A 26,083-nucleotide genomic window follows, 5' to 3' on the forward strand; every position below is an offset into this window, starting at 1 on the left:
TGTAGTTTCTGTTTTTGTTTTTGTTTTGTTTTGTTTTCAACTCTTCTTCTTACACTTTCCTGAGACTATATACCCTCTCTTCCCACTTCTCCACCAGATTCACAGGGGAACCCTCTACAACTATACAACTCCATAGAGAACAATTATTTCAGCTGTGCTACCTTGTAGGCTTTGCATGTAGCGAAGAGTGACAGTGAGAAATGTAACACATAAGGTAAAAGTATGTTAAAAAACATACGCTCGGATTATCTGAGAATAAATAATAAATAGAAAAGGTGAAGACTTAGGCATGATGGAGTGTCAAACACATTTTGGAAGATCACCCTGTTGAGATGAAATGCTAAAATCAATTCTAAAATCTCTCATTTTCTCTCTGTGCTCTCCTTATCTTCTCATAACATGCTTGCATGTATTCTAATACTTTTACACTACTACAGACAGTCTAGATCAGTTTTGTACTCCCATTTGAAATCAGAAATAATAACCACCTTGACTACTTTGTACATGTTATTCATCTTCACTGGACTTAAAAGAAGAAGAGTAAAAAGTAGAAAAAGAAGAGGAAGAAGAAGAAGAAGAAGAAGAAGAAGAAGAAGAAGAAGAAGAAGAAGAAGAAGAAGAAGAAGAAGAAGAAGAAGAAGAGGAAGCAGCAGCATGAGGCTTCATTCTCATGATTATTTGAATAGCCACCTGAGTCATATTGTGAAAATCTCAATAAAGGCAGTAGAAAAGATTAATACTGTAGATATGATATAGTTCTTCAAAGAAGATTTCTCAGTCAATTTTATCTAGAGATTGTATACATGCTTATATGCATGCATATGTAATTCAGTATGACACCTCTTCTATTTAAAGAATCATGTCATATGCAAATATTATCACAGAAAACAATAATGTGTATCCATTTATTAATAGAAACAATTCATCAATATGTAGGTTTATATGCTATTGAATGTTGTGCAAGTCATCTTTGAGTCATCTGTATCTAAATCGGTCTGAGTAATTTAGTAAATCTAAACAGTCTAGGTAAAGCTATATTTAAATTCAATTTATAAGCAAGCTTTTTGACCAAATCATATTATCTCAGTTAACTAGATACTTGGCACAAACCCTTAGCTCATTGCTTTCTGCACATTCTCTGTTGAGAATAACAGGAATATTTGGAGAGGAGTCTTATTCTTTATTTGCAAGGCTGGCCAATGTTCACCCCATGAAAGAACTGTTTTGTGTCTAGAAGTAGAGTGAGCTGAATTTTATAACATTATTACTTCTAGGAATTATCTCCAGTCCGATTACACAATACTTGTTCATTACCAATTCTGACAGATGAACATTACAATTGCTGCTTTACTTTTCCATTTTTTTCTTCACCAGTAAGCCCACTCGTCTTTCCATGAGGGTTTTCTAGGTTTCTAGAGCTTCAGTTATAGCAAGAACATTAAAAACAGGCAAACAGGGAGGGAACACATAAGTATTTACAATTTCTTCATCTGGATATACACATACTGCACAAGAATAAAAAGAGCACAGAGAAAGAACTTGACAGATTGTTCATTTCTGCTGATTTATAGTAAGATGAGGCAGTGGCAGTGCCAATATGCTGTCATTTTGTTTAAATGCAAGATGGAAAAAAAGGGAATTTGTTTCAGTATTTAAATAATTTCAAATCAAGTTAGCCTATGTAAAGCCATTTTACAGAAAAGGTTTCATGGTTGTTACTGTCATTTGGGCATGACAAAACAGTGTAATGATTTCATGTTCAAGATTTTATAGGCTCCCCTTAGGGTGTTAGGCAATATATTTAAAAGTCACAGCTAGTCTTGCTGGCAAAACTTTCACAACTCCTTATCCCACTTTGTATCTCCCACACTGCTGAGGGAGTGACTGGAGTGGAAGCTTAAAGTTGCAGTTACTCATTACACTCTAATAACATTTGAGTTAATTAAATATTTATTAAACATTCTGGTCTCAAATCCCTTTTAGCAGGGACAGGCAGCACCAAGGAGACATTCATCAGTTCAAACACTTTTAGCCCACACACATATTGTGTGAAAACAGTGGCAAACTTATGTGTTGGGGTTACCTTCCACCCACCTCAGCATGTACAATTCCTGAAGTCTAAACTGTGCACTGTTGTAGCAAAATGGAGCAGACATCTACAATCACTCTACCCTCCCTCTCTGTATGGCCTGTAAATTTCTGAATATATACATATACTAGTTAGAGATGCCCAGATTTACATGTTACAGTACAGTAGTATGCAGTGTGGTGTTAAAATAATGACTACATTAGTCATAAACAGGGAGTCACAAATGAGTTATGCAGGTCCTCTAACCCAGCACAAGGCTTATTAGCTTGGATAGAGTACCATGTTTACACTGCTGTTCTGCCTGTTGCCCTGGGACTAGTCTGACAACTTGTAGGTCTCCTACCAATCACCTAGTTCCACTGTGTGGCATAGACATACACATAAAGTAGAAGTTCCCTTATGGAAAGACTGCAGATAATGTTTTCCACATAGAATACAGGCACACAGAAAATGCACACACCCTCCTTCCACTCGGCCTGATGCGTCATCTTCAAGTGCCATGGGACTACCCTTGGAATAGGGAAAAGAACGAGAACTTCCAGTGATAACATATAAGTTGCAAAAGATTGCAATACATGGCCATGAATTTTAGTTGTTTTAGCCATCTCATACACAGACGGTTCACTGGGAAAGATCTCACACATATTTTCAACTGAAGTACAATATGTTTTTTTTAAAAAGACAAAATTAAAGCTCTAATAGCAGCACTTTGATGGTATCCAGAAATTTGGAGTATTAAAGATGTGAGTGATGCCTAATAAATTATATTTACTGCATAGCCCTCAGGTTTACTAGATAAGCATAGGAACCACCTAGGAATGTACTTAGCACATAAATATTAATTGCAAACAATAAATATAACTGAAAACAAATAATTTACATAATGTTTCTTTCTCACTCCTTTTTTAAGACATTATTTCAATCTTTTCTTTTGTTTGAATATTTCCACTCTTACCATAATAAAGTGAGGGTAAAATACTCTCTAAGTAATATAATATAATATATAATAAATAAATGAATATAATATATAATAAATGAATGAATGAATGAATGAATGAATGAATGAATAAATAGTCTCCACTATTCCTTCAGCTTTTATTTTCCTGAAAAAAAGTTTTCTATAAAATTCGTATTATTACTATAATCTTGCATAGATTATAACTAACAAGAAAGAAAATTTTGAAATGCTGGCAATCACTACCACTTTTCCAGGAACAGATAAAATATATACAAATTTTACATCTCCACTACTAGTGGCTGGGTAGTGGCCAAGAATCTTGACTGTCAGCATGACCTTTTTTGGAACTTAGCCTAGTGCCTCATGAAAACGTATTTTCTTCTAAATATTATTATTATTGCCAGAGACAGACACTTTTTCTCATATCACAAAAAGAAATGGCCAGGTTCTGAGAGGGAACATAGAAAGTACTGCCACCTGAGAGAGTATTCAACCTCATGTCTGGCTTGCTGATGGGCAAGAGCAGCAAAGACCATAAAATACTTGCTTTTTCTGCAAAGAAGCTAGACACCAGAGTTCTTGGGGACAGCCAGTTCACCATTGTTACAGAAAAACAATGGTTTTCAAGAAACTGCATTTAAGTCAAAGCATTTCAAGCATTAATTATTAAATTCTGCATATACATACAAAATGGAAGCATAATATTGAACTATACACATTGAAATGGTATCTTCAAATTTAAAGCAATTCTTCTCTTAGTGCATTATTGTACCATACAGTCCACTCAAACTTCTTACCTAGAGCAGCATACAAGGCTGTCAGAAAATGTGAAAATCAGTTATCGTTATCTCTGATAAACAAAACTGAAGGAAAACACATAGGAAAGCCAAGAATCCACCATTAACAATTATCCTCAGTTTTCATTTCAAAATGGTTGTGATGACTGTTTAATAGTAGAAAGAAAAGGTGTTTGAGGTACCTCTAACTACACAAGATAGGACCTTAAAGATAAAACACTTTTATTTCTACCTAAGAACCATCTGCTACCTTTGCTGAAGTGTGCAGTCCCTTCTACAATAGGTGAAAGTACTTATTCTCTTTGTTTATTTAACATCATAACACTTTCTAGAACTCACTGCAGTAATTCAACCTGCAAATGACTAAGACTTCAACAATGTTAAAAGATAAAACTCACACGCTTCTTGCCAGGAAAAAGGTTCAAAATTCATGAAAAAAGCTTCTGCCCAGGCAGGACATCTAGGCACTCAGTAAGATTCACGGACTACCAGCAAAGTTAATGAATTCTCATTCTTCTCATTAAATTCCAGTTTTATCCCATAATTTTTGAGTCTAAATCTGAGAATATATCTTTATTAGTCCAAAACCTCTTTGTGTAAGTCTGAGTTACTCAGGAGGTAAACAAAAGAAGAGACATGAGATGGAAATACAGGAATGCTAATGCTATAACATACTCCAAAAATATTAAGTCTGCTATTCCTATGCATCTCAACCTCTGGATGATCAAGGATGGTTTCCTATGTAGATAATGAAACACAGAAAAGTAGCATCATTTTTCTCCAAGTAAAATGGCAGAACTGTCCTCAAAATTCAGCCACACAGCTCACAGTACTTGCTTACTTAAAAGTCTTCTCAAATGTGTCACAAGCTCACACTCATGCCACATGTGATGTAGACTGGTCTGAGAACTATAGATAAAATGTGCAGCAAATACACACTTCATCTGGAACACTGACTACCACACAGAATCTGGAGAACACTTTTCAAAGTGATAACCTCTGCCTTACTCTCTTACCTTGCACTGCTTGCCTACCTATCAGTGGGAGCTGTGTCTTTAAACACCTTTAGACTTTTCTGGGTGACAACATTAAAGAAAAGCCACAGCCGTTTTGCTGTGATCTTGCCAGCAATGCAGCGGGAATAAGAATTCTGAACTGGATGTAAACCATTGATTAACCAAGTATTTCACTTTTCAGAAAAGGTCATGATTTATAGATGTTATGATGGACGAGCTCCCCATCCATGCTTTACAAGATTCACCTGACTTGAAATGAAAATGTTGTTCTTTGACTGGTAAAATTGTACCATTTCTGTTAAGTATATTGGTGTCAGTATTTTTCTGCAGAGACCTCTGTTTGCAGATGTCTTCTGTACATAACTGTGAAACACTTGTCTTTTAACATAGCAGTTGTAAGTAGCTACAGCATACTTCAGGGAGACTTTATACCTTAAATACATCACCAAATATTTATAAGTTCAATAAGTAATAGAGAAGTCTCACTACTGCCTGATGATTAATTTTTAAAATGTACTCCTTGGTAAACCACATTTACAAAAATATGATTTCTTAAAGAAAGTGCAGTGGAAAATGCAGCTTGTATAATAAGAACATTAAATAGTAACAAATGAGTCATTTTAAATAATCCATTGTGATAGGAAATATTATTTGCTTTAGTATGCAGAAGCTATAGTCATTGAATGAGGTTTTAAATAGGCTACGTTCTATTGTACTTTACCTTCAGGGTTCTTGGGAATTTATTCTTTCTAATGAGCTGTGTACTATTCACTTAGATGCTTCATTCTTATTATTATGTGTAAGTTTGTTGGGGGCGGGGAGGGATGGGGGGGGCACTATCTGCTTTAGCAAATGTTTGTGTTTTTTTTTAATAAATTGATTCTTTTCCTAGGCATTCTGTTAACTGCATGGGATAATATTGGAAATACTTACAGTGTTTCTGACAGTTTGAGAAAAACATATATAATCTTTTCAAGCAGATTATTTACATTAAAGATATTCTCCACTAGAATAAGATTTTCCCTTCTGGCTCCACTTTTTGTTGTTGCTGTTATCGAAGTGGTGACAATAAAGAAAAAGAAAATCACATTAACAACAACGAATCCTTTCTTAGATGGGTTCAAACAAGGAAAAAAATAAAAAGGAAAAAAAATGAATGAAATTCAGAAAAATGGATTTGATCCTGTGTCTTTTCCTCTAATGAAAAATACTTTCACAAGGCAGAAAATTACTGTTTAACCCTTGCAATCCTCTCAGACGATGAAACTAAAATAAGTTAAAGCATTTTTCTATACAAAATTTTATTAGGTTTTCATGTATGGAAAACGGTTTGTTAAACCTTGGTAGCTTTTCTTTCACATTTTGTTTAAACAAAGCTACATGTGGCAATATTTGTCAAGATCCAAGATTAAAGTGTTCTGAAAGACAGGGGTTAGATTTATTTGCATCCACTTTCAACGGTACTTTGTATTGGCAAAGTCCATCACAGTTCAGATATATACAGTTCAGATATGTGCACATATACAAAGTGTATATGCAGTTAAGATACACATGAGTATTATATCCTCTTCCACCACAGAAAAAACTTAGATCATTATCTTTTGCTTTCTCTTTGGTATGCAGTTCACTGCAGACATGATTTACATCACAAGGACAGTTTTTGTCTCTTCTGCCACAAAAACATAGAGACATCAAATGCAAATAGCAGACAGCAAGGTCAGACAAACAGGAGGCACCATTTTATCCCAAAACACATACAGAAGCCCTGGACCTGTGTCCTGGTTTCAGTTAGAACAGAATTAACAGGCAGGCTGGGGGTGCAGTAAGAGCTGGGAGGGGACAGACCCAGGACAGGTGACCCAAACTAGCCAAAGGGGTATTCCATACCATCTGACATCATGCTAAACAGTATATAGGGGTGGCTAGCCGGGGGGAGGGGGCCGGACTGCTCGGGGTTAGGCTGGGCATTGGTCAGCGGGTGGTGAGCAATTGCATTGTGCATCACTTGTTTGTACATATTATTATTATTTTCCTATTATCACCATTGTATTATTATTATTATTGTTATTAATTTTTTGTTATTATTATTTTCCTGTCTTATTAAACTGTCTTTATCTCAACTCATGGGCTTCACTTTCCATTTCTCTCCCCCGTCCCAGAGAGGGAGGGGGGAGGGTGAGCGAACGGCTGCGTGGTGTTTAGCTGCCGGCCGGGTTAAACCACGACAACCTGCTTTCAGATTTGTGGATTTGTACATGTAGATAAGTCTGTATATCATCTGGAGAACTGCATGGAAGAATACTCAGTCTGGGGCTACTAAATATGAAGCCATCACCTCTTGCTTTGGAATTTTCTGGGCCACAGATCACTTGATGTTAGGAGTTCATAAAACACAAGGATCACTATCTTCTCGCACTGAGTTTACACTGAGACTATTTCTCTGGATGGACTTTTTTTCAGACTCTGCATTCACAGTATCTCTTTTCTCACACTATGATTACTAAAAGGGGGGGGAGAGGGAAGGAGTTTCTGACTGACACTAATGCTTCACTGTTTTAAACTAATAAAGAGCAAATGTTCAGCTTTGGATCCTATCAAACATTATTGTTGAGTCAGAAATTAGGAACAGACTAATCTGCGTAAGTGTGAATTCCTCACTACTCTAGCTAAATGCTCATTGCTTTCTCCTGCTGTGTACTGTGCCCTAAAACTGGGAGTGCACACAGACTGCTCTCAGGCTGGGGCTCCTCCCTATCTGTGGAGGAGAGAAACAAAAAAAATGTCCTACAAATCTGGATAGCAGAAGACAGGACAACCCTTTCCACTGTCCTTTCTTGCTCACATCCTGTAGGAAGAAAAGTCAGAACAGTGTCACACAGAGATCCTGCCTAGTATGCAGGGCTCAGCCTTAGGAAATGGGTCAGGGAAGAGGAACAGAGAAGTGGTTTGCTAGGTGCAGCAGTGCAGAAGAGGAAAGACAAACAGCCAGGAAGTAAAGTCAACAACAAAGTTTCACCTTTCTGCAGCCCAGAAGAAACCAGAAACTCTCCCAGGTGGGATAGCAGAGGGCACTTTCCATGAACTGTGTTTTGAAATCTGGAGAAGAAACAGAGGATTTCATCTTATCTACAATATTTTTGCCACCCATCCCTGCTGACAAGCAAATAGTCCTCTGTTGAGAAGGAGCATTTAAAGTTATCACAGAATCACAGAATTTCTAGGTTGGAAGAGACCTCAAGATCATCGAGTCCAACCTCTGACCTAACGCTAACAGTCCCCACTAAACTATATCCCTAAGCTCTACATCTAAACGTCTTTTAAAGACTTCCAGGGATGGTGACTCCACCACTTCCCTGGGCAGCCTGTTCCAATGCCTCACAACCCTTTCAGTAAAGAAGTTCTTCCTAACATCTAACCTAAAACTCCCCTGGCGCAACTTTAGCCCATTCCCCCTCGTCCTGTCACCAGGCACATGGGAGAACAGGCCAACCCCCACTTCTCCTACATGAGAAACATCATTCAGAGGCATGTCATAAGACTATAAAATAGAGACATTTTATTAAAGTTCTTATATATGCACAGAGCCATCCAATGGCCTTTACAGCTGAAAGTAGTTCTTACTGTTGCAGATTTCTTTCTTACTTTTCTTTGTTCTGCACATTCCCACCATAGCCACTGACCTTTTCTGTTGTTTCTGGGACTGTTTGACTTTCATTTTTATCAAAATTATTTCATAGCTGTTTGTAAATAATTATGAAACAACCCAGACCATTATGAACAACTCCCCATTGTCATGTACAAATTCAGCTAATTTGATACACCTTAGCTGAGTTCAACCCAAATTTGTAAAACCAAAAATAACAATAATAAATGACTGATTTTTCTTTTCCTCTCCTCTCCTCTCCTCTCCTCTCCTCTCCTCTCCTCTCCTCTCCTCTCCTCTCCTCTCCTCTCCTCTCCTCTCCTCTCTTTCTTTCCTTTCCTATAAACTACTGTTTTTCCAATATAATGAGAAGCAATAGGATATAAAATGCAAACTCTCATTCTTAAACCCATAAGATAATCATGTACCTTCTGCTGTTGCTGCTGTTCCTACTGCCAGCACTGTCAGCAGCTCCAGTGCTTCTATAGCAACAGCTATTTCCAACTGTGCGATACTTGCAAGTAATTTAGGTGCATAAGAAAACAAAATTTTAGGGAGGTCTACATGTTGCACATTTGAAACATGATATTTGTTGATAAAAACTGAGACCACATCTAATTATAAATCTTTCCATCTCCCTCACCACTTTTCTGGCCAATATGAGTTTGAAAGGAGATTTTAGGAGTGGGGAAAAAATAAATAAATATATATATATATATATATAAATTAACAACCAACCACCAACAACAAAAACACACAAATGTAACATCCACAAAAGCATCCCAGGCAGTTACTTACAGGTAAGCAACTGTAGGTGCCCAGTAGGATGAATTTTGTAACAAAACAAAACAAAACAAAACAAAACAAACAAACAAAAAAAGCTGCTGAAGCATTTCTCCTTTATTTTAGAAATATGCCCTTTGCCTTGGATTAAGTAGGGGGCATGTTGCATCTATTTGGTGTTATAAAGAGATTTCTTAAACATCCAGAGCAATGGTAAAACCCCAGAACTCTCTTGCCAAATCCAAGGTGTTTGGTTATTGTCTGTGATCCAGAAAAGTACAGGCTGGTACAGATAGAAGCATACTTGAACTGATCTTTTCCCACTACAAAGATTACTTCAAATGATGTGAAGAAAATGGGGAACAGTGGAATAATGTAGGAACATTATGCCTTTGAAGATTATAATGTGATTCAGTTTTTCACCCACTTCAGTGCCTAGGTATAACCAGTACACCACACTAAAATTTGAAGAAGAGAGTGTATAGAAGCATAAAGCTCAATCAAATAGTAATATTTACAGGATTTGGAACACATCACTCACACAAACACTGAGCCTATAACTACTGCTTGCTTAGCACAGCTCTGTAAACCCCTGTAAGCTGTAGCTGCCTCCACAAAGATCAATAAACATGAAGATTTCACACAGCACTTTAAGAGGTACCAGCAGTTGCTGTATTCAGGGGTTATGCTTTCTGTCACCTAAATATGGAGTTAGCAGGAAGTTCTGCTCACAAGAAGACTATGTGAAGTGAAAAACATGATAAATCAATGAAAGACAGTTAAAAACATTAAAAAGTCCCAGTCTCTAATGTCACGGTCTTTGCTTTGTGCTTAAATCTACCCTCATAATCACCACTAGCAATGCCCACCTAACTGTATAAGTTTACTGTCCCAACTCCCTATTTATTCTCTAAGTTTTGCCCTTGTTCCTGGATTGCTATCCACATTTATTAAAAAAAAAAAAAATACAGAAGTTCATTGAATAAAAGCTCCTCCTAAAACAAGGAGGGACAAATGAAAATTCAGATTCTTTTGTGTTAGTTTATTTGTTGGTTAGTTGGTCACTTGATTGTTTTGACTGTCTTTGTGTTCTTTTTTTTTTTTTTTTTTTTTTGCTTTTTTGTTTGTTTGTTTGTTTTTGTTTTATGCCAGTGGCGGGGGGGGGAGGGGTCTTTTTTTTTTTTTAATCACCCTTTCAACAAGGCTGAAATATCATAGAAATATTTTAAATGGTGTGAAAGTGGCATCTTCATGTTTATTTATCTTTTGTCAAATTTCATGCCAGTTCTCAATGAAGCAGCCTATAAAAACATGCATACCTGCTTTTTTTTCTGACAAAGAGACAACATGAGATTCAAGCACTTAATACCTCATCTACAATGAGCAAGAAAGGAAAAGGGCCATATTTTATCTTCTGGCCAATAGAGGGCAGCTTACTTCGTTCAGAAAGCACACATTCAGCATTTGTGACTCCATTTGGCAATGTACCCAAAGTCCTTCTATCACTGGTTCAGATTTCCCCATTCCCACTCGTTCTTCTGAATCAACATGAAAGAAAGTAAGACAACCCCCACACTGCAGTCTAGACATGAACTATCTATCTGCGTGTTTGAGAAAAGCACTTCACCAGATCAAATACTATGTCTTTTTGGAATAGTCATGACAGAAGGCAGACTTGACCCTCCCACTTTGTTCTGTTAACCAGTTGTCTCACTCATTTCTAAGTATGCAAGTAAAACCTAGCCCTATCTCACCAATAAATTGAACATCACATGTTCCGAAACAAAGTGAAACCATTTATCACAGAGATCTCTTCATACATACATACATACATACATATATATATATATATATATTTGCCACATACCCTTCTCTGGCTTATGGACTATCCAAAAATATTTTCCTTCAAGGGAAAAATAAACATATCATGTCTCATTCTTTGTATGTTTATACAGACACTAAAGCCTAGCTTAGGAACAGAATACGTATAATCATTATTTCAATAGTGATTTGAAGACACAAAGACTCCTGAGACTATTCCAATCCTCATGCAGAATATCAGCATGATAGACTAAATAAGAAAGTTCAAAACATCAAGAAAGCATACATAATAGACTTAGGGGGGTGTAGAAGAGAGGGAAATTAATTACTTCAGTTTTTCACTGAAAGATTTGCCCCTGAAAGAATTCTGCACAGTATCAGAGAAACTCCAAGGAAATTCAAAATACTGTAACAAAGAACTGAAATAAGTGTCATGCTCCCGAAAAGACAAGACAAATTTCTGTTTGGTTCAACTAAAAATTGTAATAGGAAAGGAAGGAAGGAAGGAAGGAAGGAAGGAAGGAAGGAAGGAAGGAAGGAAGGAAGGAAGGAAGGAAGGAAGGAAGGAAGGAAGGAAGGAAGGAAAAATAAGGTTTCTTATTTAATCACAGCATTCCATCACCAGCAACTTTAATCAAGATAACAAAATAAGACCATAGAACATAGGAAGTACTAGGCTGAGTTTGCTGTTTTATAAAGAGAGTACAACTAATATACACTATCATATTTGTGAGAGCAACAAATTCAGAACTGGCCTGTTGGGAGAGGTTTTTCTGCAGAAGACAGAACCCTCCCAGCATCCTACCTCCCAGCAGCCATGTAGCTGAGCTGATGACAGCTCCAGGTGAACACTATGTCTTCAGCCCATAACTCTGCTCTCTAACTCACAGGGTGAAAAGCTATCTCAACATGAACACACAAAAGCACACAAAGATCAGTCTATAGTTTATGTAGCTTAGATGATGAAAATAGCATAAAAATTTCATCCTCTCCAACTCAAACTCATTTGAGAGTAAAAATTTATTCTTTATCATTAAGTCACCACAATCTAAAGTTCATTATTGACATTAATTCTGGTTTGAATTTGATATTAGCAATAAAACATAGAGTGTTTTCAACATCCCACTACCCCCCTGCAGGGAAGTCAGCTAAAAAGCAAGTGAATATCATCAGCACAGTTTGATACTGTAATCCTGCCCAGAATTTTGCTGCATGCTATTGTCACACGTATGCAGAATAAAGCTGTGTGTAGCATATCCATACAGATCATGTTCTGCATTAGGCAGAACTGCACTTCAATTGTTCAAAAGCCATACAATCATTCAAAAGTTTCTGTTTTCAATGTATTTCCAATATGAATTGAAACCTTGTCACAAGACTGAAATACTGAATGTGATGTGTAACTGACAATGTGATGAGTAACCAACAGTGAATGTGAAGATATTTCATTCAAATTCTTTGTCCACTTCTTTCCCTGCTTTGGATGTTGTCAGATTTGACAATACTGACAATGAAAAGGTTAGTGCTGACAGATAATAACAATGGACTTGAGGAAAAGGAGAAATCTTCCAGATATGAGTCTGGTAACAGTACAAATTTTGACTCTGTGAATTCAAGTGATTAGAACTCGGGAATCAACATGCTTCAATGTGAACAGTTGTTCCCATACCATAGACTCTACATGAATATATTCAACATGGAGGAGAGAACTGTGCAGCACAAACAGGCTCAAGTCTGACTTTCTGTATTTCCACAAGATGTTAATCATAACCACTGTAGCAGATTGACCATAGGTGAGTTAGTTTCTGCTTTAAGGCAGTCACAGAGCCAAAACTAAGGAAAATAATAATTTAGTCTTGCTTTCAGACTGCAAATAGAAATAAATTCCTCCAGGATTTGCTCATGATGAATGATAGCTTAAGGGTAGTTTGCTAATTACTGTAGAAATAAAATCAAACCAAACACATTACAGTGGAATATGGCATTGGATGTTTTACCACAAAATTATTGATTTATTTATTCATCTATCTATCTATCTATTTATTTATTTATTTTGTTGAACTGCATAAACATGAAAATCTGAATAACTTGTCAATATTAAATATATTCTAACTTGCAAGGAAGCTGAGAGGAGGTTATTTGAAGAAGGTGCTTGATACCTACAATTTTGACCTAGTAATTACACCATCAGTTTGGTCTTATCAGAAAACAGCATTGAAAAATTAATGAGAACAGGAAATGTTAGGACAGAACACAACATTTGAATTAAAAGAAGAAGAAAAAAAAAAAAGAAAAAAAAAAAAAAAGAAGAAGAAGAAAAATGACACTGTATAGCTTCTAATTCTCATTCCTTTCACCAAATCCCTTTCCCTTATACAGCCCACTTGAAAGTAAAGAAGTGTCATCTGCTGTCTTCATGCATAATTATACATGTAGATAACCAGCTTACAGGTATTTCAGTCCACACTGTTAAACTCATCAGCTGAGCTGTTTGTGATGTTAACTCACTCAATAAAAAAAAAAAAAAAAAAAAAAAAAAAGAGAGAAAAAAAAAAATGTCCATTTCTAATGACATTAATTAGCAATTTTTGACCACAACAGGCTCGAATACTTGAGCTAACAGCAGTGCTCTCAACCCTTGCCATAAGTGACTTAAAGAGCTCAATCTGTGTAGCTATCAAAAAGATTGAGAGGTGACTTGATTACCACATGTAAGTACCTTCACAGGGAGAAAATACAAGGGCTCTCTAATCTAACAGAGACATAACAAAAACTAGGAACTGGAAACTGAAGTCAGGCAACTTGAATGAAAAAAAGGGGGGGGGGGGGGGGGAGGCCCACCTTTTCTTCACTGTAAAGAAGCAAACCAGTGGTACATGCTTGAAGGAGTTAATAGATTCTTGATCTCCTAAGGTCTCAAGAACACCAAATACCTTTCAGGAAGTTATGCTTTTGCCAAGCATAGTAATAAAGAATGCTTTAATTGAAACACATGTTATTCCGCTCAGTTACAGGGTATCTGGGGGAATTTAATGACCTATGATATGCAACAGGTCAGACTTCAACACCTGTTACTGTAGGAATTGTAGTATTTTTTTCCTATGCCAGCTGATCTTGCAAAATAGACAGACTTCCAAGCAGACAAGCCTTCCTTCAGGTCTGACATAGACTGAAATAGCAACTCAAAACACTAAAACCATGTTGAAAATAATTGCTCCAGGCTTGACTGCTATTACCTGTGTTCCACATGCTGGGTTAAAACAACTGAGGGTAAAAGAGAGGGTTACTGACTTGGAGCAGGGTACTTTGTCCGGTAAGTATTTTAATGAGTGTTAGTGATAAAGGAATATACTAGAACCTGTTTTTTAACTAAATACACAAACAGAACTGCTGCCTCTTCTGTTGCTCATCTCAGGTGCTCTGTTAATATCAAGCTGTTAATATCAAGCTGTTTTTCAGGGAATAGTTAATTCACCTACTGATAACTCAGGGACTAGGATGTGTCATCTGACCACAAGTGATCTCTAGTTATCATATTCCTATTATAAAACAAGCTAGTTGGACCAGGTTAACAACAGCTATTCTTATTATAAAACAAGCTAGTTGGACCAGGTTAACAGCATAATACCTTGATAAAAATAAGTTGATGTGCAAGGAACTGTGGCTTACTATTAGAGCAGCTCATAATAGTAGGTCCTATGGACAGTGGCCTTGATTTAGCAAAGTGTAATAGGTGTTTAATTAGAACTTAAAGCACTTGCTTAACAGAGTGCTACAGCAAAATGAAGCAGGGATGGCTTATGAAAAAGAACAGTACAACATGTACTTTAAATGGTCAGCACAGAGTGCCAAATGTAGGAGAAAACTCCATCAGCTTGCAAAATTCTTCATTCATCTCTTCATCAGTTCTTTGTACTTCAATCTGAATTCTGTCAGTGGATAACCTTACCTTGAGGCTTAGCAATCATATGCAGCTACTGGAAACACTTGTGAATATGCACATTTTTACCTCTCTTACTATAACATGTAGCCACTTCACCCTAACAGGCATTGCATATTTGTAGAGAATACTAAATTCTGTGGTGATTTAGTGCCTTACAATAATCCAAAATACAATTCCAAGAAAATCTGTTTGGAGATAATGCATTTCCCTAGTAAGCATAGTTATAGAAGAATTAAGCCCTCAAATAGCGACTATGCATATTTGTAGCAGCAGTGACAACTCAGTACACCAATAAATAAGTCATTATCCTTGCAGAACTGGAGAAGAAATCTCTGTGGTCATATCTATTCAAAAAAAAAAAAAAAAAAAAAAAAAGATAGGTGGAGAAACAACCTTCACTGGAACTCATGTCCACCTTGTCCACCTGTGAGGAAGTATACTGGCTGTGACTGGGAAGGAGTTAGTTTTCTTCATAGCAGCATGTAAAGGGTCTGTGTTTCAGATTTGTGATTAAAAAGGTTGATAACACAACATTGTCTTGGCTATTGCTGAGCAGTGCTTGCATTCAGTTGTTGCACTCAATAGGTTCCACTCCACCTGTAGTAGATAAGAACTGGCTTCATTTCCTTTCAGATGTCAGGAACAGAAGAGATCCAACAAGCCATCCAGATGATGTTATAAGCATTTCAGCTAGTGGATGGGGCTGATAACCTGAACTCAATATGTCATCAAAATCAGAATGATTTGATTGTATCTAACCTGAGGGAAGTGTAGGGAGTGTGAACAGACAAGAAAAGAATTAAATGAACTGAATGGAATGTTCTGTTAAGTATGAACTTTGTAGAGGCATTCACACAATTTATTGTGTGGGAAGGGGAAAATATAACTACATAGTTTTGTTAATTAAAAAAAAATATATATATATATATATATATATATATCTTGTGGTATATCTTACTGAATGAATAGAAAGAATTTAAATCAATACCTTTGCATTTCAAATTTGTGATTTTGTTGAGAACTGCATACTTCATTCCCAAGCTTCCATCTGCCAGGCCCACAGGATAGAACAAGCATGGTTTCCATTGGCTCTGTACCATTTCCAACAAGCTTCAGAAGCTCAGATAGGCCAGAATCACTAGTAAGGTCAATTTAGAAAAGAAAAAAAAAAATCTAATAAACTTTGTATGGCAATATTATGCACCAGCTTCCAGGAGCTGTGCTGGGTATTGCAAGAGGTGTGTTAAAAATTCATAGGTCTTTCAGCACTTTGGGAAGTACTAAATATATGAGAAGTTGTCCCCTTGTTGTCACACACAAAACAAGATGGCAATTACACATCTACAACACCATTCCTGATGTCATCAGTTTATCCCTCCTGGAACACAAGGCTCTAGGGTTCTTTAGTACAGTGATTTTAGAAAGAAACACTGAGCAGTAGATATTTCTTTGGGATTGATCAAAATAGAGTTAAGCATAATTTTCATAGCCTAAATCACATCTTTATTCTGGTATCCACTGTTCTCCAGAGAAAATTAGAAACTAGATTACATAGGAGAAGCTGTTTGCAGTTCAATCTTATCTTCTTTAAAAAATAATAAATTTGCTCACATTGTATTACTTTCTGCATTTAAAATATATTCCATGTCTCAGGGCCACATGTGATAGAAATTAATAAAAGTTTGCTGAAGTCCTTGTTGTCCACTCCATATTTATTCATATTCATATTCATATTTATTCAAAGAAAAAATATTGACACTTTTCCCTCCTAAGGTACCAAAGATCAAATGGAAATAACTAGTCACAGGCTTGCCTTGTTTTTGTTAATCTTTGTTTTATTTCTTAGTATTTCAGTGACCAGATTACCTTGTTTCATAATAAATGTATGATAACTATTTCATAATAACTGTATGATAACACTTGTGGTCAGATGACAGGACCACAAGATAGTCTTCAAGAAGTAATAGAAAGGTAAGTTTGTTTCCAAAGCAACTGCAAGGTCAGGGGCTTTATTCTAAACAGATCAGGGCTAACAATGACTAAATGACTTAGAAATATAAGTAAAACCTTCTCAAATATGTCATTCAAATGTTTTGTAGAAATATACATTTCAATGAAACTTAAACCTGGGATGAAATTTCTGCCAAATATGGCATATTGTAGAGCTTTCATCTGTGTGGGAGAGGTCTTACTTCAAATCCTAACTGACTTAATGCAGAAATTTAATTCTAGGTTTGTCAGGCATTCTAGCAAATATCAAGCTGATAAGATACAGACCCCACATTTTACAAGCATTACAGCTAAAGTTGTTGTATCTGTACAGAGAAATTATCAGACTATGGAAGAAAACAGGAAAAGATGTAGGAGCCATTCAGATATCAAAACAGGTGCACAGTTCATCCCACTTAAAAAACAAGTATCAAAAAGAGACCAGCTTCTTACTTTTCCCCAGTGACAGTAGAGCAAGCCTAAGGTCAGATACAGTATAGAAAAGATCAGATACACTATAGAAAAGTAAATGCAGGTGAGGTATTCCCACTCCATTGCTTTACAGTCTGTTACTTAGATTCAAATGAGCTTAACCAAAACATTAAAATCCTAGCTGAATCCTGAACATGAAAGTTTTTAGTATAGTGTGTATATGTGTGTGTGTGTGAAATTAGTAAGTCTCAAGTTTGATTTGTATAGGAACAAAAAGAGAGGAGGAAGAGGAAGAGGAAGAGGAAGAGGAAGAGGAAGAGGAAGAGGAGGAAGGAGGAAGGAAGGAATGAAGGAAGGAAGGAAGGAAGGAAGGAAGGAAGGAAGGAAGGAAGGAAGGAAGGAAGGAAGGAAGGAAGGAAGGAAGGAAGGAAGGAAGGAAGGAGAGAAAGAAAGAGAAAGAGAGAAAGAGAGAAAGAAAGAGAGAGAGAGAAAGAGAGAGAGAAAGAGAGAGAGAGAGAAAGAGACCTTGATCATTTGGGCAGCGAAGAACTCATGTTATATTTCTGCTTGCCTGGCTAAAGATGAACAAAGAATTAATATGCACTATACGATGGCAATAAGAATACACAGGTGCCAGAGACCTGATGACTGAAGAGAAAAATCAGGCCATATTTAGGTGGCAGAATCCCTCAAAATCAGATGTAGCCACAGGCAGGAAAGATGAGAAACCTAACCCATTTTTCTCAGTTACAGAGAAGGAAATATAACTTTTTCTCCGCCTCATATATACATGTCATCCACATCCTCAGACAGTCCAGACTACCAGACTGATAATGAACTGGTGAATCCAAACAGAATACTGTCAGACAAGATAATAAAAATATTTTAAGTCAGTTGATGGTAGTTTTCTTCCAGAAACACAAAAAATATCCCTTCTTATCTGCATTGTATCTTTGGGAAGATGATAGAGAGCTGTCTTTCCTGATATAAAACTTTCAAAGACTTAAAGTAATGATTTGAAAATCTGAAATGATTTAAATCTGAAATGATTTAAAACTTGTACGTGAGCATTCTTCACATATGAGCACAATTTGTATTATATAATTTCAGGTATGAAGGTGAGAACTTTATACCGGGCTGCTGTATTGTACTCATATTATTGGAGTGTTATTAGTATAGGCTTGTTTTAAGGAATGCATGCATCATAACTTACAAAGAGAAGTTTGCAGAGGCTATGTTTTTCAACAAATGTATAAAGACTTCTGTTTGTTTTTTTTTTTCTGAGAGAAAACTATTTTTACTACAGTTTCTTAAAATCAATTCAACAGTTTATAAACAAGATTAATAATTTTTCCTGTATGGTGAATTTATTTTCAAAATATTTAACTGGGAAAATAAAACGTCTTTTGGGAATCTTTTACTCACAGATTTTCTGGAAAAAGTAGAAAATATGGAGATGAAAATGCCATGTTTAACATATTCGAAAGACAGTCTGCAATTGCTTACCATTTTAAGAGATGCATTCTCTTCACAAGCCTCTATTTTCTTTTGTTGAGCAATAGAAAGGTTCAAGAAACTATTATTTTTAATTACTTTGACTTCTGGAGCTCAGGTACCCTGGGAGATAAGGACACTGGCTCAGACTCAATTACATCATTTTATGAAATCTGTCATTCATTCAAGACTTGTCATATTTCTCTACTTAAAAGTTTCGTTAAGATCTGTTTACACATTTTAGTCAAAAAAAAACAAGTACTCTTCAATTCTGAATTTCAGTTCACTGCAGAAGTGAGGAGCGGAGCGGAGAGGAGAGGAGAGGAGAGGAGAGGAGAGGAGAGGAGAGGAGAGGAGAGGAGAGGAGAGGAGAGGAGAGGAGAGGAGAGGAGAGGAGAGGAGAGGAGAGGAGAGGAGAGGAGAGGAGAGGAGAGGAGAGGAGAGGAGAGGAGAGGAGAGGGAACCCAAAACAGATCATATAGTCTTCCAGGAAGTCTAACGCAATATTTATTATTATTACTACTTTGTCTTGGGTTTATTTATCTGAGAATGAAGACCATAAAAGATCTGGACTAGCACCAGAATCTTTCCTAGAATTATTCAGATCTATCATTAGAAAAAATCTTCTCCAAAAAGGTGCTTAGATGTGTTGGTGCTACACTTTTACTCTGATATTATTTACTCATGTGCTAATTTTAAGCGACAACAATATTTACAAAGAAACAGCATGTTTTCCTTTTGTTGGGATTAAAATGCTGAGGATTATGCTGCATACCTGATAAATAGCAAAAAGGAAATGTACTTGTGAATATTATTAGCTTATTTTCTAGAGACAAAGAATCCCCAGAAGTCAACTTAACAACAGAGTATACAGACAGTAAATGCCAGAAAAGATGGGTACTATACTAATATATATTAGATTATGCATCCTTTCCCCACTAGGAAAACAGTAAACAGCATGTGTCTTCAGAAGCCTTCCTCCCAGAGCCCACATCCACTAGCATGCAGAGCAGTCTAATTCCATGAAATTCAGAAATAAGAACAAAAATGAAAGGGTTACATAGTCTGCCCCTCACCTTTACTCCATTAATTCTGTTGGCACTATTATGTCAGATAGTCTGAAGTGGCATTCTTTCCATTTCTTTGGAGCAACATCAGAAAAAAATGGACGCATATTTTTCCTTAAATAATATAGGATATGATAATTCTGACTTCAGTGTCAAGGACATCATTCCTTTTTCCTCACTCTATTTACCTGCCTATTTGGCCCTCCTCCACCCCACAGATGAAGCAAAAATCAAACCAGTTTTCATGATTGTTCCCCAAAAGTTCAGTCTTCTTCCTTGCAACCAAACTCAGATCAGTCAGAATTTTTTTTCCCCAGGATGATATCTGTATAGAATAGAATGGTTGAAAATGGATTGAATTTAAGAAACAAGATCTGGCAACCATCCCTCTTCTCCACCATATGATCAATTATTTTCCTACTTTGTTAGAATAATGAGGTAATTTAATAACATGATTCTTATTAAAGCAAATTGCATTAAAATAACAGATACCCCCTTTGAAAGTTATGAATTTAAACTGAACAACATTAAATTCAAATTCCTGATAGAGTTCATTGTTTTCTGCCAGTTCATGCTGGCATAGTCTGTATTTTCTCCGTAACTTCCAATGAGATAACTATTTCTCTTGTAAAAGAAACAAAGGGTCTTGATAACACAGGTGAAACTGTTAAAAATCCACCTCTTTAAACAAAGCAGTAAATAAAGACTGCTCTCTTGCTCACTGAAGATTTTATTTTTCCACACACTCTCAGTTGAATGTAAATATTGTCTGTTGTGTCCTTTTTCCAGATACAGATATCCACAAGTTCAGATACTGTAAGAGATGTCATGTGGTCGTGACAGCTCATGTCATTATACTATAAATAGATATCCACAGGCATAGGAAGGAACCTTGTTGTGCTGCTGTTCGCAATGATGACTGACTGTCATCATAATGTTTTCCCTTTCAGTAATATAATTTTACTTAATGATTGCTTCCCTCAGTATTCTATTTTTGGAAAGGATATTTAATTATATGCCTGCTTTATCACATCTTATATTAACTACATCCAGAGGTCATGTGCCAGCACTTTTAATATTTAATGTTTTGAAAATAAACTAAAATACATAATTTTTGGATAACTAATTTCCAGATATTACAAAAGGATTACCAAAACAATTATTCTCTATATTGTAAGTCTAGATGACTCAAATGACAGCTAAATGGAAGCTGGGTTTTCCTCTTTAGGATACCAATTCAAATCCATCTGGTTCACTACACACAGAAAGCCAGAATCAAATCTGAGTGGCTGAGTCATTTGCTGCAACAATGACACTGATTTATGCTGGGATTTTCAAGGCATCCCAGAAGTGCCTAATCTCCTCAGGTACCTTTGAAAATCCTAGTCTCAGCTCTTTTCTTAGTTCACAAAGTCATTCACAAAGTGTAAAATCCTCACTCCATCAAAATCAAAGGGAATTCTGCCCTTCAGTAAGCAGTAAGGCTAGAATTCAAACTACTCAGGCCAACTTTTACTTTGTTCATTTCTTTTCCTTTTTTTTTTTTTCTTTTTGGGGGCAGGGGGGTATCAGTGAGGTGACTGACTGTGTTTGATTCAGGAATTGTGTTTTGTTTTTATTGTTTTGTTTTGTTTGTGTTTATTTGTTTGTTTTATTTAATACCAAGTTATGTACTATTACTTGCTCTTTGAGTATGGAAACTATGGGAGGCAACCTCAGCAAGAAAGGGTTGAGAAAAAAAAAAAACTAATTGGAGTATGAATACTGCTGTTTGGATACACTTGTTGAAGGACATTCTCCAGACCATTAGTCATGCTGTGACAGATTTTAGAAATCCCAGTACTGTTCAGGGTCCTAAATTTGGGGAATGCCTGTAAAGAAGGTCACAGCCCAATTGGATTTTTAATTAAACTAGTGAGAAAAGATAGATGAAAACTGAACATAATCACCTCTTTCTACAGATGGAGAAATGAGGCTAAAAAATCTGAAATGACTTTTCAGACTTCATATTAGAAGCAAGCAACCAATCCAAGAACTGCATTAGGCCTTCAAAATCCACATCAAGTATAGTCATATAACCTATATGGTTACAGTCATATTTTCATTCAGATATGTATATGTTGAAATGTTAAATTTTACAAATAATATATATGAGCATAAAAAGGATAACAGAGAAAGTCATTATCAATGTTTAAACAAATGTTTTTGAACTCTGTTGTAATCCATTTCTCCTGAGCAGGATCCTATACATGTTAGAAAATAAATCTCTGTATCACAGTTCTGGTAGTGATGAGATAGTTGTCAAGGATTCTAATATTTATACATATGAATATGAAGTAGTTCAATATTTGAAGATTATAAGACTAAAAGTGACTTCTTCAGTGTGTCCCAGCCCTTCTAATTTGTACTGAGATAACTTTAAAGTGTTATTTATCATCTCCTCAGCCTCATCACACTTACTCATCCATTTGTAATGTTTTTAGGAGATGTGCTGGCAAACTGTTAGTCTTCTGGCCTAGCAGGAGTTGATCATATCCTCAAACCCGTTGCTTTTTTTTGTGTGTGTGTTTTTGTTTGTTTGTTTGTTTGTTTGTGTGTGTGTTTTGTTTTTTCTTTTTTTTTTCTGTTCTTGGCAATGGCAAGCATTTTCACTGTAGCCACTTGTAACCCGCTCACTTCTCTTCATGGCACAATTATATTTTCTGCTCATCCCTTCTGGAACATGGAAGCAAGAAGCAAGGAAACAATCACAAAGTTACAATAAAGGTGATTTGATTCAATCAAGGAAAAAAAAAAAGGGGGGGGGGGAGGAGGGAAAAAAAAAAAAAAATTCCTCTTCAGAAACATCTGGACAGTGACTTTGTCTATCCTAGTATATCTCAATCTAAGTTCATTAGACAAGCAGTGTTTCATAGTCCTTCAACTTTTGGATTGAGGATTGGATTAGACTGCTTATTCTATAACAGCAGACAATGAAAGTCCAACAGTTGAAACAACAAGCTAGACAAATACTTCAGAATACAAAAAAATTGTGTGAGGGAATAAAGACAGAGTAAGAGCACAGTAATTGCAGCTTCTCTACTGAGGCCTGTAAGGGGAAGATGGGGATTTTTACAAAGGCAAATCATGAAGGAATTTCTAGAGATTTCATTTTGCTTTGACAGAAAGGGATTCAGTTACCAGAACAGATTTCATACACTAGGAACTATTTTGCTGAGAATTTTGCACCCAGAAAATGTACTAGAATCAGACTTTTTTATTAATCTCCCATAACAAAGCCAGGTGAATTAGTACTGTTGAGAGGGAAGACATAAAAATACAATGAAACTAGGACCACAGTATGCAAGGAGAAATAATCATGCAATTTTTCCTGATAGTCTGACAGCTTCACACACTTTCTCAGGTTGTTTTGAAAATACCTACCCATGAAGAATTGGCCACAGCAGGGATTTGTCAGGGGTAGTCAATATAGAATAAGGAGAAATCCACTTTGACTTCCTGTGTCACAACAATAAGATTGTAAAATTTCCAATGAGTAGTGAATCATCCAGTTCCTGGCTGAAATCAAATCTAGTGAATGTAAGTCTTTTGTCTTCAGCAGACTGTGAGGAACTTTGACCTGCTTGCAGTGACTGATTTTTATTTCAGTCAAAATGGCTAAGAACTCATTCATTGGAGGTTCTGGGTTTGTTCTTCAGTTCTCTACAAGGAAAATTTTTTCTTGGAATATTTTTTCTGGCTTTAGGAGTGCCTTATGTAGGGATCCCTGCAAGGAAAGAAGTTTCTGAACTCTGTCTACACATGAAGCAAGGAACAGTGAACATCTACTTCATATAACACATTGTGTTATATTAATGTCTAAGCCCCTAACATGACATTCGGTTGACTGTTGATCTCTTCTTTGGTGCACTGAGCAACATATATATATATGTGTATATTTGACCCATGAACTCATAACTCAGCATGTACTTTAGAAAGGCAAAGGGAAAAAAGATTCCAGCAAAGTACTACCTAGAAGCAAAAGATGAGATTAAGGCAGAAAACTTTAAGATAATATGGAAATCTGTTTTAATAGAGCCAGAGGGAAATAATGCTGACACCAGCTGTCCTTCAACACTCAAATGCTATGAATAAAGTATTGTGTTAAATTCCTACCTCATTAAATCAGCTGTTTTTCTATGTTGTGTTCTGCTACTGCAGCTCTGACTTGCATTTATGGTGTTGCCTGTAATACCTTGTAAGGAAAACAAAATGCCTGAACTATGAGGTATAATGTACTACAAAAGTCAGGCCAGCTACATTCTTTTCTAGTTAAGTAAATTTTTTCATTCCTTCCTGAATACTTGTTGAGCAGTATATTTTTTAATGTAGCATTGGTGCTGCGAAGAGCATTCAGATTTCCCAGAAATTCAGAGCAACAGTCAAAATATCTCTGAAGTTTCACAAGAAAAACTTCCTTGTCAGCACCATTCAGGAGCTGTTAACTATAGGAGCTGAAAAGAAAAATCTAAGAATAGGACTATATCTTAAAACAGAAAGTTGCTGTTGAAAAGCTTTGGATTGGCATTGCCGGAGATTTTGATGGATTATTAAAACAAATACCATCTGGACAAGCAACAGCAAAGTGCCCCCAATATGCTATTGTCTATCAGTCCTGGCTAGTAAAAGCCAGCTGTAAGTGACTGTAAAGATAGGATGGATTCTGTCACAGGCCCATTTATTCCCCCTTAAATGGACAGGATTCTTGGCTAAATTCTCCAGGAAAAAAATAATAATAATAAATAAATAAATAAATAAATAATAAAAAGTACTGTACCTTTCTGAAACTTTTTCTTGACATTTTTCTCCTAATCTCTGCAATACGCTTGCTTAACGAAGCAGCTGGGATATTGTGCACACTATTTATTATACTGATCACTAAAATTTCAGCTGTCGTTATGGAGACACAAATTTGTATCTCATCTTACACTTTGAACTTAAATACAGTAAGGCATTTTTGTTCTGTTCTTGCAGTGCAAGGCACAGTAGTGAGGTATCAGTGTGCAGAAATAAATGAATATTGAGAATACATAAAAAAACATAATGTCCATTGTATTGTTCATATAAAATACTCCAAAAGGTGATAAGACAGAAACAGTCCTGCTCTCTCCTAAACTTTGATCATTCTTTTCTTGCAGCATTTTGCCTAAATCCTTTAGTTTATGATAGTGTGGGAGACAAAAGACAGTCTGAAGAGTTTGACAGAGGAGAAGAGAGGATGAACTTTCTAGTGGCTCCCTCTAAAACATTTATTATAGGTCCATCTGTTGGTGTAGAAAGGAAACTTTCTACAGCTGATTTTCTGATTCACTGACCTAGCTGTTCTTGACAGTACTTTGTCACTGATTCCAAAATCATAACAGAATATAAGGAATATAGAATATAATAACATAACATATAAGGACCTCTGTGCAGATAGGAAATTGCTTAACACAAATGTCAAAATTAAAAGGATGGCTAGGGTTACTTTTCCCAACTTTATTGTTGTTGTTATTATTATTATTTTTATTTATTTATTTATTTATTTATTATTTCACTGCCCTTCTAGTTATTGCTAAATCAGAATCATCAGGCTGATTTTTACACATGGAGCACATATAGATCATCTTTACTCTGACCAACAGCAGATTTTATCATCAGTTGTTTCTTAAAATATCTTCAGCTTCTTTCTCAATCAAATGATATAAATAGAATACAACACAAAACAGAAGCATTCTTAGTAGTAGTTTTTCAAGTGGTGCTGCCTCTTTCATTGTTTATTAAGGAGCATTTTTGTTTCCTTTCAAAACCAAGGAATACATTTGCCAGTCCCTTGACACCCCTCTGCAAGTGTATGAGCCTGATATGAATTCTGTCACAAGGCAGTGGGAAAAAATTTTGTTGGTGCCCATTGTGAAAAGATTGGCAGCACTTCAGTGTTTGTATCCCGTTATGGGTCTCTTGAGCTGCTTATCTTTTTCAGTGCTAGCACTCATCTTAGGCAAATCCTACATCCTACCACAAACCCATTGA

Source organism: Aythya marila (assembly GCF_965140915.1).
Source record: "Aythya marila genome assembly, chromosome: 3".
Lineage (NCBI taxonomy): Eukaryota > Metazoa > Chordata > Aves > Anseriformes > Anatidae > Aythya > Aythya marila.